This window comes from Nannospalax galili, unplaced genomic scaffold (assembly GCF_000622305.1).
Source record: "Nannospalax galili isolate Female #2095 unplaced genomic scaffold, S.galili_v1.0 scaffold1127, whole genome shotgun sequence".
Lineage (NCBI taxonomy): Eukaryota > Metazoa > Chordata > Mammalia > Rodentia > Spalacidae > Nannospalax > Nannospalax galili.
This window is the reverse complement of record NW_008355784.1, coordinates 224,776-244,037: the sequence shown is the minus strand read 5'-3', so window position 1 is coordinate 244,037 and position 19,262 is coordinate 224,776. Positions and strand designations below refer to the sequence as shown.

Here is a 19,262-nt window from a genome sequence, read left to right as displayed (position 1 = left end):
ATAAACTAACGCACGTAATTGAATCCACAGAATGAAAAAAAGCAGAGAGCAAGAAGAACTATTTAAAGAAATAACTGAGAATGTTTTAATTTTTAATTAATTAAATAATTTTTATTTTACAGGTACGAGTGTTTTGCCTGCATGTAAGTGTACCTTTGCCATGCAATGCCCACAGAGTCCAGAAGAGGGTGCTGGATCCCTGGAACTGGAGTTAATGAAGCCACCATGTGGGTGCTGAGAACTGAACCTGGGTCCTCTGTGAGAGCAGCTGGTGCTCTTAACTGCTGAGCAAACTCTGCAGCCCAGTTTTGTTTTGTTTTGTTTTGTTTTTTGTTTCGTTTTGTGTTGTTAACAACAACCTACACATACATCCAAAAGGTCAAGAAACTCCATGGAAGATTAATTCAGGAAAAAATAAATAAATAACTAGTCAGACTGCTGAAAATCAAAGATCAAAATCTTTAAGATCAATTTTTTTTTTTTTTCGGTCTTTTTGGGACAGGGTCTCCCTGTAGCCCCAGCTGTCCTGCAACTCACTATGTAGACCAGGCTGGCCTTGAACTCAGAGATCTGCCTGCCTCTGCCTCCAGAGTGCTGGGATTAAAGGAGTGCACCACCATGCCCCACAAGATCAAATTTTAAAAGCAACCAAAGGAGTGAAAAGAAATGTTACATACAAAAGAGGAAACAAATCACAAAACAACAGGCAGGATACAGTGTATTCAGATCTTTAAAACAGAGGCAGAATGAAATGTACTAACACCTTTAAGGTGCTTTAAGAAACAATTCAGTGTTCTATATCCAGTGGGGGGGACCTATTTTCAGACAAAGAAAAGCTGAATTTGTTTCCCTAATAACTATACTGGGAGGAATGCTAACAGAAGTTCCTCAGGCTGTGTATACTTGACAGAAAGAGACCTCTTCAGGGTCAAAGAACACTAGAAATGATAAATTCCTAAGTAAAATGCAAATGATTTCCTGTTGAAAAATAAGCAAGCATTGTGGAATTCACAGCCTGAGTAGAATAAAATAAAAACACAGGCATAAAACAGGAAAGGGGATTCCAACGCTGTATGCAAGGTACAGTGTCAATTGATGGTGGACTGAATCTAGAGTATGGTCTTTAGAAGAACCACTAAAAACACAGGAAAGGAACTTTAACAAAAATTTCAAGATGGAGGTTAAAATATAAAACTGATTAAAAAATAGTAATTCACTAAATATTAAGACAAGAAAGTTGGAATAAGGGAATAAATAATGTGTGAGTTAAACACCTCATATAAAAAGGAAGGGTTACCCCAGACTTACCAATGATCCTATTAATTAGAAATGGACTCCATTTTCATACTGAATAAAAAGTGAAATCCAGTTGTGTGCTGGATACCTTCAGTTGCCATCTTCACAAACGAGGGTAGAGGGAACCTCAACTGAGGAATTTCCTCCATTGACTAGGTCTGTGACCATGTCTGTGGGGCATTTTCTTGATTATTATGTGATGGGGGAAGCCCAGCCTGTTGTGGAAAATGCCAGTCCTGGAAGGGTGGTCCTGCATTGGTATAAGAAAGCAGTCTGAGCACAGGCTAGGGGAGCAGTTCAGTAAGCAACATAATTCCATGTTCTCTGCTTCATTCAGCCCCTGCCTCCAGGTTCCTGTCCTCCTCTGAGGCCCTACTCTGACTTCCTGAGTGATGAACTGTAACCGGGGAGATGTAAATAAAATAAACCCTTTCCACTGCAAGTTGGGTTTTGGTCAGTGTTTTTGTTGTTGTTGTTGTTGTTGTTTTTGAACCACAGCAACAGAAAGTAAAACAGCCTCTATGCTATTTTTGAGAACTACATCTTGAATATAAAGAAGGGAGACTGAAAACTGAAAATGTGAAGAGATATATTTCAAAAATAATTTAAGAAAGTTGCTGTATCTATACTCAATATATTAAGCTACATCAAAATGTACAGTATCAGTACAGAAAGGTTGTTTTATGAGGAAATGTTCAACTGATCCATGAGACAAAATTCACAGTATGTATATACTTAATAACAGAATTTCAAAATACAAAATAAAAATCAACAGAGAATGAACCAGCAAATAAAACATGAAGTTAAAAATTTTTAATAACTTTGTCAATAATTGCTAGAAAGTGCACAAAAATAAATACCAACATAGAAGATTTAAACAGCATTAACCATCAGCTCTGTCTGTCATTTGTAGGACCACCACGAATTTTAAAAATCAACAAAATCCTCCCAAACACAGAAAAGTCCATAGGCCAGAGGTTGAAACACAGGATTATCAGGAAATAGTCTGAACCTATGATAATGAACACACCACAAACAAAATATTGTAGGATTTAATTAAATTAGTGATTGATTAAAGGAAAGTAATGACTTTCCATGTTTATTAGAAAAGAATATAAAAATTGATGCTGTCAGCCTTTACCATAAGAAAATAGGAACCAAATAATAAGTTTTTTAAAAGAAACTGAGTAAGATGTCAATGAAACAGAAAATGGATACCCAAGAGGAAATCAGTAAGTTAGTTAATTTTTGGTGAATATCTAGCAAGAGCATTATCAGTTGATGACTTTTATTATCGGTAAGACGCATGACTGTCAGAAGCTTGTATTCATATTTCTTTCTTTTGGCATAGATGTCCTTACAATCCTTTACCAAATCAAGACTCAAACGTGCCAATGTACTAACTACTAAAAGAATCCCTGCGCTATTCAGGCTAAAACCTTAGATTCCCCAAAGGTATGGGTCTGATTAAGTTATGGACTAAATTTTTCTAAGTTTGAATGTTATTAGTTCTCAAAACAAAAACACCCATTATTCATTTCATTAAAAAATGCTTTGGGGGTTGAAGGGATGTATTACACACATTTAGGTAATACATTCATACACATAAACTAAAAATAATAAATAAAACATTTAAAAGTAAATAAACGCATTAAAAATGAGAATGTATGTGGCTGGAGAGACAGCTCAGCAGCTAAGATCACTGGCTGCTCTTGCAGAAGACCCAGGTTCAATTCCCAGCACCCACATGGTGGCTAACAACTGTTCATACCCCCAGTTCCAGGGGATCTTACACCCTCTTCTGACCTCTGCCAGCATTGCATGACACGGATGTATTTACATACATGTAGGCATAACTCTCATACACATAAAAATAATAAAAATTTTTTAAAAGAAAATCAGAATTTACGTTGTATTAACAATTGCATGAAACTACTTCTAAATGTTTTAAAATGTTTCATCAGTCATGGTCTGTATAAGAGTAAAGTACCAGGAGGTAAATCAACCACATGAGCTATAAGATTGCCTTCCCTAAGCTTATTGTTCTTGATTTTAACACCTTCGCCATTCTAGACAGAGTAAAAAAGTTACTGACATTCCCTCAGCATGCATTTTTAAAATCTTAAATATTTTTCTTATTAACAATATAATATACATTTGTTTTATGAAAAGTAGAAAAGGGTGTGCCAAAATAAATGAACCCCAGTATATAATTAAAAGACAAATATTATGTTATTTTCTTATATTTCCTCAAACATCTTTTATTAGATATTGGTAATTTCTAGTATGGCTTATATTATTTTCCTCTTCATTTTTTTTCTGTCTGTGTAATTTTGATGGAAATTTTTTCCCTTGGAGAATACATACATCGCAAGATCATTTCTAGCTTTTATTTTCTGGAACTGTGAGGGGTGTTACTTGTCATAAATTGTTTCTGGAAAAGCATGTATCTTATAGATTGTACTTTCATATTCTTTTCATTTTACCAAAGTAGAATTAAGTTTTGTTCCACTTGTGTCTTTTGAGAGATAATTTTATATAATTTCCAAATTCCTTTTCTAAATTTCTAATAGTTGTGGTTTCATAAATTTCATAGATTAAAATAACAAACATATTAAGTTCCTGGGTTTTGATATAATACCTTTAGTGTCTCATTATTTTTGAGTCCTGCTATTAAGACTGGAAACAGGGTTGGAGAGATGGCTCAGCATTTAAGAACGCTCACTGCACTTGCAGAGGACCTGGATTGGAATCCAAGCACCCACGTGACAACTTACAATTGTCAGTAACTCCAGATCCAGGGGATCTGATGCCCTCTTCTGACCTATGAAGGCACTGCACACAATGGGTGCACTTACCACACATGCAGCAATATGCTCATACACATAAAATTAAAATAATTTTTGAAAAGACTGGAAACAGGACTTTTACTGGCATTTTTTAATCATATAAAGCATTATTCCCATACTTGATTTATTAAAAGATTTCTTGTGGAAAATGGATGTACTACACTGTGCACTTAAATTAGACCATGTGGTATAAAATTAATATTCTAATGAGTCAAAATCCTAAGTTAACCTTTGGCTACTTAGTTTTTCTTTTTATTGGTGGTTTCTAGCTATTAGCATTTTATTCAGGACTCTGTTACCCAGATAGAGATCTATTTGGGGTATTCTTTTAGTAAAGGGGAGAAAGTGACTATTAGCATTTATTAGATTACTACTCTTTTATGAGGGTCTTCTATACATGATTTCACTTACTGCGTTTCATTTTTCTGCAAAGTATCTGATTGTCTGATTACTATCAAGTAATCTGACTTATATTACCTTCATTAAAAGTTAAAAGTACTTGTTAGCACTGCTTTTCAATTCATGTATCATGTGAATTAGCAGTCTAGAGTGCTTGAAATAATTTCTACCTAAGATCATATTAAATCTAGACCTCTCAAAGCATTTTTTTTCCTTTGGAAATTTCATACATGAATACAATCTATTTCGATCATATCCACTCGCCATTCCCCTACTCCAACTCCTCTTGGATTCCTACTTCCACTCCCCCAACTTCATCTCTTTACTTTTTAAAATTAACATGCTACATCCTATTAGCGCTACCCTATGTTAATGGGTATAGGGCACCATCCATTGGAGCATTCACAGCCTGCCATGGGTCACATTGCTGACAAAAACTGACTCTTCATCCCAAAGTGGTCATCAATTGCTCATGCTTCCTCAGCTATGAGTGGAGCTTTATGAGCACCTTCCAAACCCCTTGAGACCAAGCGTTTGAAACCAACCTGAGCAACATAGCAAGACTCTTGAAATCTCAACTCAAAAAAAAAAGAAAGAAAAAGAAAATCAATTATACATACACACAGAGAGATAGAGAGATAGAAACTGAGAGACAGAGTTTACTGGCACCATCAGCATCATCTTTTACCCCAGAGCCCCCATGCCTATTCTCTTAGGATCTCTCTTCTACTCCAGTTAATAAGTAGATACTGCTGAGATGTGTTATAAAACACCTTCTACTTAACCAATTCAGTTAGCTTACTTTATTAATAAATTCCAGTCCTGTAGGTCCTGTGTATTACACATACAGCTAGCACATCTAGTGAATGAGATCATTTCTGAATGTTTTTCTTATGCAATAGCTTAGTATAACCTCTTGAATATGTCATACTAACTGCTAAATTATGTTATCTCTGCCTTCATTTTGTTTAGTATTCACTTTTTCCTCTCATATTGCAACACATACAATATCACTTTGGTATATAAAATAGGTTTAGTTTGTGTTTTTAAGACTATATGGGCCATTTTAAGTTCTACCAATTGGGACTGAAAGTTTACTTTTCTAAAAATCCTTAAATATTTACAACACAGCTCAAAAACTAGTAACAAAGTATTTTCATGACCATTTATGGAAGAAGAGGAAGAATTGTACATTTTTACTTCCTCTAGCTTTCCCTTTGGTCTTGCCCATTTTCTTTTTTATTTATGAGCGATGTTCACTGTGTCTCTTAATGCATTAGAAAGTATTGTTACAGTAAATATAGAGTTGTCTTCAGTAGTTTAATACTCACTGCCAGGCGTCTTAAGCTTCAACTTGCTATATTTACAACGATTTGGACCAATTTTTTAGCATTCTCAGGTTGGGGTACTGTGACAGATATGCTTAAAACTTACTAGAAAATAGAAATGTATCATTAAATAGTTAAGAGTTCTAGGGTCATTTTTTTCCACACAGAAATGTCTTGAGAGACACAGGAACTTAGCATACACTATGGAAATGCTCAAATTATTTATCTTTCCTAGTTAAAAAATCACCGTTATGTGTAGTTTTAGCTCTTTGTGCATATTCTCATTCCTAAAATTCATTCTATTCCATTCACTTCTTTGGAAACATGAATTAATGCAAAGAATGGATCTCATCATGTATAAACAAACTCAAAGGTTCCCATTTCAACTAGGTCACCAATATTTTATTCTTTGTATCAATTATTTAATGTTCCAATTAAAACTTTTCAACTTAGCAAAATGTGGCACAGCAGCAAATCTTTCCCATGCCCTGCTTTGGTAAATAGTTCTAATGGAACTTAGCTATACTCATTTCTGTGCTGGCAATGGCTGTTTCATGCCACCATGACATAGTTAAGTAGAAGGGTCACCAAAATAGAAATCATTTCTTATCTTACCCTTTACAGTGTGAGTTTACTGACCATTGCACTAAACCCATCACTTAGGCATTGTTTCTGAACAGATGACGTCATCAGAAGGGTTACAAGATATGAGTACATTAACAACTTTAAGGGAAAAAATAACAGGAAAATCTGATCCTTCGTTGTAGCCTGAAAACCATTTATTACTCCCTGACTTCTGAAGAGCTGTGGGCTAGCTGCAGGGCACCCTGGGAAGAAGGGTGAAGGCTAGTGTGGGGAGAGATTGGCACGAAAGCATTTGGCACCATTATGGGAAGCAGGGAACAGGGAACAGGTGAGCCAGCCTGCCCTGGACCTTGTGAGGCACCCTGTGGACCCCTCACAGAACTCTGTGGGGAGTGGGCATGCGGGAATGCGAGATGAGGCAGACTGTGGGCAAAAGCGATCCGAAACTGGTGGGCCAAGCCGCACAGAGCTGGGTGCCAGGTGTCGGGTATCGTTTCTTTGTAAGTCTCCCCCCCACACACACCAAAAAAAGATATAAACCATGAAAAATTCAGATAAAGCTATGTTACGTGGTTTGTCTAATAGCGCCAGGAGCAAGGGACCCTAAGAGAACTCGGGTGACATTCATATAAGCATTTCTCTCTTTCACGGATAGTATTCCTGCTGGGATCAAATGCCATTCCTCTTTTCTGACCATGACATTCGTAATCCTGTCTGCATTTTTGTTCTCTGATTATCTCTGTAACAATCAGTTCTGCTGTTTCCAACCAGGTTCTTGTCTTGCCTTCTCCAAGAATGAAGTGGGCAAACTGATGGACACAAGCAAGGAAAACTTTATTAATATGGGCTTAACAACTCAAACGGAATAGCGAGGTTTTGACTCTTGGGAGCAGCGAGATCCTAGCTGAGAGCTTGCCAACTGTTAGGAGTGTTATAGCTCCCTGTACATCTCTGGAGCAGCAAGCAGATCTCTAAGACTGGGCTGGAGTTGCAGGTCTCAGAAGAGGTGTGTCTTGGAGGGCTGAGAATTGCAGCAAGAATGAGTTCCTATCTGTACCCAGAGCAGGGACTCTGAACCTGAGGTAGGAGCAGTCTGAGCCCCAGGAACTTATCTGTCTGGGGGTAGAAGATGAGATCATCTATGGAAAGTCTCAAAGGTAGTCTTCCATTTCTTTCTCCTCCAAGGAGCTGTCTAAAGAGTTTGCCTACCTAAAGCCTGTACACTGCTATATAGGTCAGCCATGATTGGCTGTGTGAATGAAAATGAGGTGTAAAATGTGACCCATCAGGAAAGAGCTGTCAAACCTAGAGGGGAGGGGAGAGGAGAGGAAGGTGACCCTACTGAAAAGATTCTTAGGGGTTTAGGGTTTGCTTCCTTTCCTACCATGATGGTCATAGGGAAGTAGGAAGTAGTTACACAGCTGTCAAAAGGGTGCCGCCACAGGAAATTTGTGCCGAGGAGCTGTTACTGGTTACTAGTTGCTGCAGGTGCTCTAATTACCTTTTCACCAGGAGCTGCTGTTAGGATTTATCTAGAGCTGTCCTACTGCTCTTGTGGCCTTCTCAAATAGGCACTCAGTTGTCAATAGGGCAGTCTGATTTTTGCATTGCAGGCTGTTAAACCTAGCCTGTTCCTGCCCTTTGTTCTCAGAAACTTGTGTCAATTTCACTCCACCCCAGAGTTTTTCTACTTCTTTCCCAGATCTTGCTTTGATGACAACTGGGCCTCTCCTATCCCTATCACCATGATTTTTTTTTTTACTTTAATATTTCCGAGTTTTTCTACTTCTTTCCCAGATCTTGCTTTGATGACAACTGGGCCTCTCTTATCCCTATCACCATGATTTTTTTTACTTTAATATTTCCTTTAAAAATTTTTATTGAGAATTTCATACATGCATATAGGTGTTTTGATCAAATCCACACCCATTTCCTCCCCTCCAACACCTCCCACATTGCCCCATCACTTTTTTCTGACTTCATGTACTCTTTTTCTTTTTCTTTCTTTCTTTCTTTCTTTCTTTCTTTCTTTCTTTCTTTCTTCCATCCTTCCTTCCTTCCTTCCTTCCTTCTTTCCTTCCTTTTTAATGGGGCTTTTTACTATTCTAACTTCCCCCCCCTCTGACGAGATAAGTCTAAAATCTTTTAGGGATTAGATAAGAGCTCCCAAATACCTTTGACATTTTTGGCCTTTGGAACAGAGTATGTTGCTAAGAGACCCAAGGACATTTTGACTTTTAGCCAAGAAACTGACTATTTTTCTTTGGGGTCTTTTTACCCTAAATGCTTAGCCAATTCCTACCTCATATTCTTATCACACCATCCTCTGAAGAGGTTACTCAAATTATCGATAAGGAATCTGGATGCAGACTGCTCTGGCTTCTTCCATGCTGAACAGGGATGCAGGGTGAGGCAATTGGAGTATCTCTTCAGTGGGTCTCTGTAAAAGAGTCCCAACTTGCAAAACTCTTATCTGTAGGGAGAAAAGAAGTCACCATCAATTTTATACAACTTCTTCCCAAGGAAAATAAATGAAAACCTCAACTTAAAACACATCCTGCAGTTACTATTTTATCTTTGCCATCTTCTCCAAACATTTTATTTTCTATCCTTGGAGCACATATTTCCTTATTCCAGATCTTTCTTCTTTCATTCCAGATTCCTTTCATTTCCTCCTTGAAAAATATTAGCATTTTAGCTTCAAATTTGGCTGTATAGCAGCTTGTGACATTTTAGCCATTTTTCATCTTTCAATATTCTCTTCTCCAGTGTCTGAAGATGGATGAACACATTGTTTTTGCAATGCTTGGAGCTGCCATCTCTTCAACCTATGTACATCAATTATCTGTATACTAACGATTTCTGACTATGTGTATTACCATTCCCACATCTTACCAAATATATCCAAGCAGGATGATCCATAAGAACCTTAAACTGAGAGACAATACATTCTTTCAAAATTGCTTTCACACTTACAATCCTCAGTGAAGACAGCTTCAATCTGATTATCCAAACAAGAAATCTGGGAGTCATTCTACTCCTCTCTCTTCCATCATCCCAACTACCCTTCAAGTTCCCTTACTATTTCTTCTCAAATTTCTCAAATCTGTTTTTTTTTTTTTCTGCTGCAATGTTTCAAGGACTTACACAGAAGAAAAACATCTTTACACTTCTTGAGAAGGTCTACCTCCCCTCCTTTCTAGGCCCCAGTCTAATCTTGGTGAAGATTTACAGATTGTCAATCCCAATACACCCTTTCCCCCCACAATTTAAAATCTTTCAGTACTCATAGGTTAAGTACAACGTCTCAGTAAGTTCTATAAAAACTATAAGCTGGAATTACTGGTTTACACTGCTCTCCTCTTCACACTAGGAAATAAACAATATTCATTTTTACAAATGTTTCCTATGTGTTTTGGTCAACCTCAGTGATACAGAGCCTGATGGAATATTTAAAGAAAATTTGATTTTTAATCCTTGTTTTCTCTGTGTGTTGATCAGCAAGGTTCAGCTGATAAGTCTGTGGTCACAGCTTGCTGGAACAACTTGCCTTGTGTCTATTTCTGCAATGACTTTCAGACAGGATTTTTTTAAAGAATGTTTTTTCTTTTCTAAATTTATAATGTACCTGGTTTTAAGACTTGACTGATAGGCAATCAATATATAAATTTCCTTCTCACTGGAACTGAACTACTACTTCCCTTTAAGGTTCAGATTTTGAGGCTTGAGACTGCTGGACCAGGTTGCAGCCTAAATAAAGTGAAGAGGTGGAGAGGGCTTTTTGCCTCCCTTGTCTCTGGTGCTTAGCCTCCCTAGGATGTTGGAGGACAACTTTTCCTTAATGGTGACACAGGCTCTTTGAGCCTGTAAGAATAACTACTCACCTGGCATCTGGGAGATGCTACCCCAAGCACAGTGGAACCCTAGGGAGACACCAACCAGGAGAAGGGATTTGGAACACTGCCCAACTGAACAGGTAGAGCCCAGGTCCACTAGGAGACCCACCAAGATTGGTGGAAGAAGAGCTTGATAAACTCCTTATAGGGGTTCTGGGGTACCCGTCCTAGAGCAAGTCAGAGCTGAAACAGACCTGAGGGGTCACCTGACCAGTCTCTGGGAGGGGTCAGGGGCCAGGAAGGATAAAATAGCAACTCATTTTTGGTTTGCAATCTTGTCTCAGAATTCTAGGTTGAAGGAAATATAGAAAACTTGTCTGGTCTTGTCTGTATGAAATGTGTGAAGAGAGTAGCTGCATTCTTCAGCTTCAGGACCCCCACCTACTCTGTCTAAGTGGCTAGACCCTCCCCTTGCTGTCCCTACCCTTGCCTTGCCTGTAGGCCCCAATCCAGATCTTCCTGCCAGAGTAATGCACACTATTCTGGTAACCCAGACCCCCCCCACCCTCTTTGTGGCTTGATTCCTCTGCATCTTGATCAGCTTCATTCTCTCTCCCCACCCTGTCACCCTTCCAGGTTTGGACTTAGGCTTACACCTGCTCTTTCAGGCTCAGACAGCTGGACTAGGCTTCTAACGCAGACTGTGTCCTAATGCCCTGCACCCAGACTAGCTGCATTCTCCAGGTTCAGGGCCTACACCTACTCTGCCTAGCTTGTCAGACCCTCCCTATGTTGCACCCACCCCAGCCTTAGCCTTATGCTCCACTGCCAATCATCCTGCTTGAAACCTTATCTCTAGCCTACCAGAACCCAGTCACTGAATCCCCATAGTCTTGAATTTCCTTTCCCCCACCAGAGAGCACTCCACTAATCAGCTAGGAGTCACCCTGTCCAACCTCCCCCCCAAAAAAGTGGGAACCAACTAACTATTCATACCTGAGCAGAAAGCAACCAAACTACATCAATAATATAAGCAAAACAAAACCAAACTTCAACTAAAAAAGACAGATCAAAATTTCATATCAAGACACACAACGAAAAAAATTCATATGCTCAAACGATGATGTAAAAATGCAAATAATGTGAAAAACCAAAAGAGTCAAGAGAGTATATCCCCCCAAAAATCCACCAGTCCTACAGAAGTGTACTACAGTGAGAACTACCCAGAGTGATCCTGTACCCCAGAATGCAGAACTTAAAAGAGTAATCATTAACATGATCAAAGAACTTAAAGAATACACACAACTCAAAGAAGTCAAAGAGAGACCAGAAACTCCCAACAGCATATCACAGTGAAAACAGTAACTGTACAGAACAAAGAGAGGGTACTGGAAGCTGCTAGAGAAAAACAAGTTACATATAAAGGAAAAAGCATCAAAACTGGAGCTGACTTTTCAATGCAAATTATGAAAGCCAGAAGAGCCTGGACCAGAGTATTCTTGGTTCTAAATGACCATAGATTCCAACCAAAAACACTTTACCCAGTAAAACTATCTACCATGTCATAGGGGAAAGAACATTTTTTCATGACACGAATAGGTTGAAAAAATTGACATCTACCAAACCAGCCATACAGAGAATACTTGAAGCATTACAAATGACTAAAGAAAGGAGTGACTATACCCAAGAGGTTATAAGAAGAAAATAAATGAAGACACAATTACGGAAACACAAAACAGGACAAACAAATTAAAATGGCAGTAACCTTGGGGGTGGAGAGATAGCTCAGCAGTTAAGATCACTGGCTGTTCTTGCAGATGACCCAGGATCAATTCCCAGCACCCACATGGTGGCTAAGAACCATCCTTAGCTCAAGTTCCAGGGAAATTTGAACATTCTTTTCTGACTTCTGTGAGCACTGAATGAAAGGAGTGCACTTTTTTACATGCAGGCAATACACACATAAGATAAAACTAATGAATAAAATATTATAAATAATAAAAATAAAAAATAAAATGAGAGCAAACAACACACATCTTTCAATAATAACAAATATCAATGGCTTCAACTTCCCAGTTAAAAGACACAAGCTAGTGTAATGGATTAAGAAACAAAATACATCCTTTTATTCCCTGCAAGAAGCTCATCTCACCTTCAAGAATAGAGACTACCTTAGTGTGAAAGGATGGAAAGAAATAGTCTAAGGAAACAGCAGTAAGGAACAAGCAGGGGTTGCAATTCTAATATATAACAAAATATACTTCAAAACTAATCAAAAGAGAAAAAGACGGTCACTTCATTCTAATCAAAGGAACAACTGACAAAGAGACATTACAATCATGAACATATATGCATCAACTCCGGTGCACTCAATTTCATTTAAAAAAGTACTATAGGATTTAAAATAACAGAATACCCCCAACTCAGTAATAGTTGGGGGTTTCAATGCCCTAACTCCAATAGACAGATAAACTTGACAAAGAATAAACAGAGAGACATCTCAATTAAATGACATCATACATCAAATGGACCAAAAAGACATCTACTGAATATTCCACCCAACCACCAAAGAGAACACTTTCTATTCAGAAGCACATGGAAGTTTCTCTAAATTGGCCACATACTGGGGCACAAAGCTCAACAAATACCAAAAAAGGGAAATAATTTCATACATTCTGTCAGACCACAACATAGTAAAACTGAAAATGAACCCCAAAAGAAGTTCTAGTCACTATACAAAATCATGGAGTAAACAACACAGTCCTGAATGGGTCAAAGAAGAAATTAAGAAAGAAATAAAGGTATTCCCAGAACTAAATGAAAAGGATAATACAACAAAACCTCTGGGACATTTTAAAAGCAGGCTTAAGAGGGAAGTTTATAGCACTAAGGGCCTGCATTAAAAAGTCAGAAAGAGCACAAATAAATGACTTAACATTGCAACTCAGGACTCTGAAAAGGCAAGGAAAAAATGAAATCCAAACCCAGCAGACAAAGAAATAGAAAAACAAAAACAAAAACAAAACAAAAACAAAAAAAACAAAAAAGAGCAGAAATTAATGAAATAGAAATAAAGAAAACAATACAAAGAATCAATCATTCTAAGAGCTGGTTCTTTGAAAAGATAAATAAGAGAGACAGACCCTTAGCCCCGTTAGCCAAATGAAAGAAAGCAAATCAAAATCAGAGATGAAAGGGGAACATCACAATAGACACCAAAAAGATCCATAACATAATAATGGAGAGGATGTGAGAAAAGGGAAATGCTCAATCACTGCTGGTAGGACTGCAAACCTATGCAACCATTATGGAAAGCAGTGTGGAGAACTCTTAAAAAATTAAAAATGAACCTATGGTACAACTCGGTTATACCACTCATTGGCACCAAATACACATGGCTGGAGAGGTCTTGGAGAAAACCCCAAGGCTGTCACATTCCTAGACAAATGTAAATTTTTATTATGTGCTAAATATGAATCCTTGTATTTAAAAAGTATGCCAGTAGCCACTCATCAAAGAAGCTTTCTTTGCAACAGACAGAGACTATTAAAGAGTTCCACACCTGGTCATACATAGAGATTGTGTCTGTGAAATGCCCAACCCTAAGTAACACATCTACAATTGAACTTCTACACCTAAGGCTCATGGAACATAATGGAACAGGGGGTAGAAAGAATACTAATGCATTTCTCAGTTCTCATCAACGAAGCTCCCTCAAGCAACAAAGAACTATGAGAACTATGAATACAAAGGACCACAAAAGGCCAAAGTACAAATAAGTCTGCAGAGTGTGCATCCTTGGACAGGACTTCTATATTAAACTCACCCACCCAGGGCTCAGGGACCATTGCTGAAGAGGGGGTGAAAAGGCTTTAAGAGCCAAGGGCGGAGATGAATGACTATATGGAAACACAGTCTTACAGGGTCTTGGGATCTTGCTCATATGAGCTTAAAGCAATGGTGTCAGCGTGCACAAGACCCATGAAAATTCAAGCAGACAAAAACCCAGCAGAGAACTGTGGAAATGGACAGGAGGCCCCAATTTTAGCTGAGGAACTATTGGGCAGCTGATTAGTCCTGGGTGAGGAAGAGCTGATCTTCTTAAAGGGAGGGATTCTAGATAAGCTGACTAGACCTCGGTGGATGAGCTTGCACTGAGGATGTCTGGGGGCACTAACTTGGCCTTAACATAAATGAGAGCATTCATGAAGTCCAGTGGGGGAGGGTGCCAGTGGGGGAGTATAAAGAGAAAAATCTGATTTAAAAAAAGCTTCTAATTTTGGCCTGGGCCTCGGTTTCTCTGGGGCCCACACATAAACTTCCAAAAACCATAAAAAACCAAAACCAAAACCAAAAATGGCCCAAAACCCAAGCTCCAGCTCAGGTCTTGCCAATTTTTTATTCATGAAGCCAGGGGAATTTCAAAGAGTGTGCTTACTCAGACTTTGGGACACTAGTAAAGGCCCGTAGCACAGTTATCCAATCACCTAGAACAGTAGCTTCAGGATGACCCTTAAACCTACATGCTATAATGACTACTGCCCTGCTAGTGAAGGAGGCTGACAAGCTCACCTTGAGCCAAGATTTATCGATAAAACTATCCACCACCCCCCCCATGCAATGGATACCCTCCTCCGGGGAGCAAATGGCTGATGGATGTCAAATGCCCTCATGACTCAGTACAAGAGACTGATCTTTCATCAGCTCTGTCTCACTTTCAGCCCCGCAACGTTGATGCCTGACAATAACCCTGAGGTGTTCCTATATAACTGTGACCTACTGGACATCTCCCATGCCAAATGCCAGAACCTCTGGGTTCTCTTACCTGAGGCAGATATTGACTTGTTCACAGATGAAAGCAGTTTCATGACAGAGGGGACCTGGAAAGCCAGAGCTACTATGACCACCAAACATGAGGTCATCTGGGCCCTAGCCTTGCCCCAGAATACCTCCCACACAGAAGACTGAACTGATAGCCTTCACCCAGGCTCCATGTTGGGGAAAAGGACAAATGAATGGTAAAGTGGCCTGGCCAACTACTGAACTTCCTATTGAGGCACTCCTGCTCCCAGGAAATGAAAGAAGACACCATGAGATGATGGACTCTGCCAGACTTCAGAATTATCCTTCCTGCAGCCTTTGGATGCCTCCTTGTGGGCCAGCTTCATCAGATGACCCACCTAGGTGTCACAGAACTGAACCTCCTTCTTCCAGATATCAGATTTAACAGATTGGAGATCTAGCCTCCCAGGTGACCTCTCAATGTCTAGCTTGTACTCAAGTCAACCCTAAACAAGTAGTCAAGAATGTGCTGGCCCCACCTAAGAGGTTTTTCCCTGAAAACAAACCCACAAAATCAACTTCACCAAATTAAGCTCCCTCATGTGAGGTAAAGGTACCTTATGGACACATTCTCTGACTGGATGGAGGCCTTAACCTCATGATGGAAGAGAGCCTCCTACATAATTCCTAGATTTGGGCTGCCTCTGTTAATTGGCACAGATAATAGGCCTGCCTTCACCTCGTCCATAGCCCAAATGGTCAGCACTGTCTCTAAAGCTCTGGACAGGTTGAAGGCATAAATTGCACTATGAAGCCCACCCTCTCTAAATTAATATTAGAGATCAGTGAGAACTGGCCCAACTTCCTGTCCCTGGTCCTCCTCTGGGTTAGATCTACTCCCCACAAGGTGGGTTTCATACCATACAAGATTACGTTTGAGAGACTACCTTCCCTACTGCCTAGGCTAAGGGACCCTATTCTGAAAAATTATTAACCAGTCTCTCTTAAAGTACCTCCAGACTCTCCAACAGATCCAGGCTAATGTCTGTGGTGTCCTCCTGGGTTCTCCCCTCTACACCTGCCAACCCAGTCCCCCAGATATCTGATACATATATATAAGTTCCAAAAGGAGAGAGGTCAACAGTTCCTGATTCCATCACTGGTTCAATTGGAATCTATGTCTGATCACCTTGCTTACAGGCCTAGCAAAACCTCTCATGCCTTTCCTCTTGGATCTAATGATCTTGATGATCTTTGTTAATACATATACCAATTGTTAAATCAATGTAACTGACAATCCAGTACAATTCCCTGTCACCTGAGGATACTGAGTCAATGCTTTGACTTTGCCCTAAGACCAGTAGGGAATGAACTGGCAAAACTAACTCCTTTTTATTCCAGTTGACCTTCACTCACTTTATGTTTCTGCCTGCAGCCAGTCATCCAGAATGGTCTCATGTAGGCAGTACATTGATTCTACAATACTGGGAAACATAAAACTATCCAGGCAAAACATCCTCTCATCCAGCTATATCTGCATCTCTACATGGAGTCCATTCTTTCTGCAATTCTCAGAAACTTGTTTTTCCTAACCAAAACTTAAGAAACTTTTTGTTAAATGAAAACCTCTTTGTTAACTGTCCTGGCCCTAGTCTGGTATAACTATGGTGATCTAATTTAACTATGTCTATTGGCTTTTGCCCCTTGCATTACATAGTTATACTTTCAAGCTTTAAAAACCCTGCCCACACACATCTTCCAATATTAACCTTAAATATCAATGGACTGAACTCCACAGTCAAAAGACACAGGCTAAGTGAATGGATTAAGAAACAAAATCCATCTCTTTGCTCTCTGCAAGAAACCCATCTCACCTTCAAGGACAGGCACTACCTTAAGGTAAAAGGATGGAAGGAATATTCCAAGAAAATGGCACTAAGAAACATGCAGGGGTTGCAATTCTAGTATCTGACAAAATAGACTCCAAAGTAAAACTAATCAGAAGAGATAAAGAGGGTCCCTTCACTCTAATCAAAGGAACAGGTAACCAAGAAGGTATTACAATTCTTAACATATATGCACCAAACTCTGTTGCACCCAAATTCTTAAAAATAACACTACAGGATTTTAAGAGACAGATTAACCACAACTTAGTAATAGTTGGGGACTTTGGTACCCCACTGTCTCCATTAGACAGGTCAACTGGACAAAGAATAAACAGAGAGATGTCTGAATTAAATGATACTATACATCAAATGGACCTAACAGATATCTTTCAAATATTCCAAACCCAAGCACCAAAGAATACACTTTCTACTCAGCATCTGATGGAACTTTTTCAAAAATTGACCACATACTGGCCACAAAACAAACCTCAAAAAACACCAAAAAATTGAAATAATCCCATGCATTCTATTGGACCATAATACAATAAAGCTCAAAATCAACACCGGACAAAGCCCTAGTCACTACATGAACTCATGGCAATTAAACAACAGACTCCTAAACAATGAGTGGGTCAAAGGAGAAATTAACAAAAAAAATTTAAAAACTCCTGGAATTCAACACAACACAACCTCTAGGACATTTTAAAAGAAGCCTAGGAGGGACGTTTATAGCTCTAAGTGCCTACATTAAAAAATTAGGAAGAGCCCAAATAAATGACCTAACATTACACTCAAGACACCAAACCTAGCAGAAACCCAAACCCAGCAGAAAATAACAAAAATCAGAAACAAAGAAATCAATACAAAGAATCAATGAATCTAAGAGCTGATTCTTTGACAAACTAAACAAGACAGAACCTTAGCCCAGTTAACCAAAAGAAAGAGTAAATCCAAATCAACAAAATCAGAGATGAAAGGGGAAACATCACAGCAGACACCCAAAAGATCTATACCACTATAAGGGAATATTTAAAAAAAAAACTATATGTTACAAAATTTGAAAATCTGAAAGAAATGGATGGATATCTAAAATCATGAGAATGACCAAAGTTAAACCAGTAAGAGATTAACAGTTTAAACAGACCCATAACATATAAGGAAACAGAAGAAGCAATACAAAGCCTCCTGACTAAAAAAAGCCCAGACCCAGATGGATTTACAACAGAATTCTACCAGATATTTGAAGGTCTCCAACCAATATTACTTAAATTATTCAAAATGATAGAAAAACAAGGAGAACTCCCAAATTCCTTCTATGAAGCCAGCATCACTCTAATACCCGAACCATGTAAAGACATAATCAAAAGAGAAAACTATAGACCCATATCCTTAATGAACATAGATGCAAAAATTCTCAACAAAATACTTTTAAACCACATACAGACACACATCAAAAAGATCATTCACCATCATCAAGTACATCAAGTAGGCTTTATTCCAGACATTCTGGGATGGTTCAATATACGCAAGTCAATAAATGTTATTAATCATATAAATGGAGTCAAAAAGCACATTGTCATCTCAATAGATCCAGAAAAGGCTTTTGACAAAATTCAGCATGCATTTATGTTCAAAGTCTAGAGGAAAGTGGACTGGAGGGAACATACCTCAACATATTAAAGCTATATACAACAAACCCACAGCCAATATCATTCTAAATGGAGAATAAATGGAGAAAAACTGGAAGCATTCCCATTAAAATCAGGAACCAGACAAGGATGTCCACTGTCTCCACTCCTTTTCAATATAGTGCTTGAAACTCTTGCTAGAGCAATAAGACAGTAGAAGGAAATTAAAGGAGTACTAATTGGAAAAGAAGAGGTCAAACTATCCCTTTCTGCAGATGATATGATACTATAGGAGATCCCAACACAGCAGACAGTAGCAGGGATATCAGAGTATAAGGGCTCTAGTCAGGGGAGGGAGGCTATGGGAGGGTGCTACCTGGGAAGTGGGTTTATTAAAAAAAAATCTTCAAAGCATAAAAATTTGCTCCTTAATAACTACTGGATGTGAAAAACATTACCATTAAAATCTACCTGATGACTTAGCATCCATGTTCAGATGCTAAGGAGCTCAGAAAGTAACCGACTGTGACTAGTAATAATCAGATATATAGAGATTAGAAATGCATATGCATCTTTGTGTCAGTTGTATTAAAATGAATTTTTCTTTGTGAAACTGTGCATTTTAATAATGAAATGGAGATCTTTTTCAACATTTAAAACCTCATTTAATTTT

The 19,262-nt window shown here is 38.6% G+C and overlaps 1 protein-coding gene across 1 annotated transcript in view; it reads right to left on the bottom strand.

Annotated features, from left to right (window-relative positions):
• Nucleotides 1-8,840: 8,840 nt before the first annotated feature.
• Nucleotides 8,841-19,262, bottom strand: part of Spopl (speckle type BTB/POZ protein like) — a 90,441-nt gene continuing 80,019 nt past the window's right edge. The window contains exon 12 of the transcript XR_607978.3: nucleotides 8,841-8,930. The gene's annotated coding sequence lies outside the window, so the exon portion shown is untranslated. The remainder of the gene's footprint in view (nucleotides 8,931-19,262) is intronic.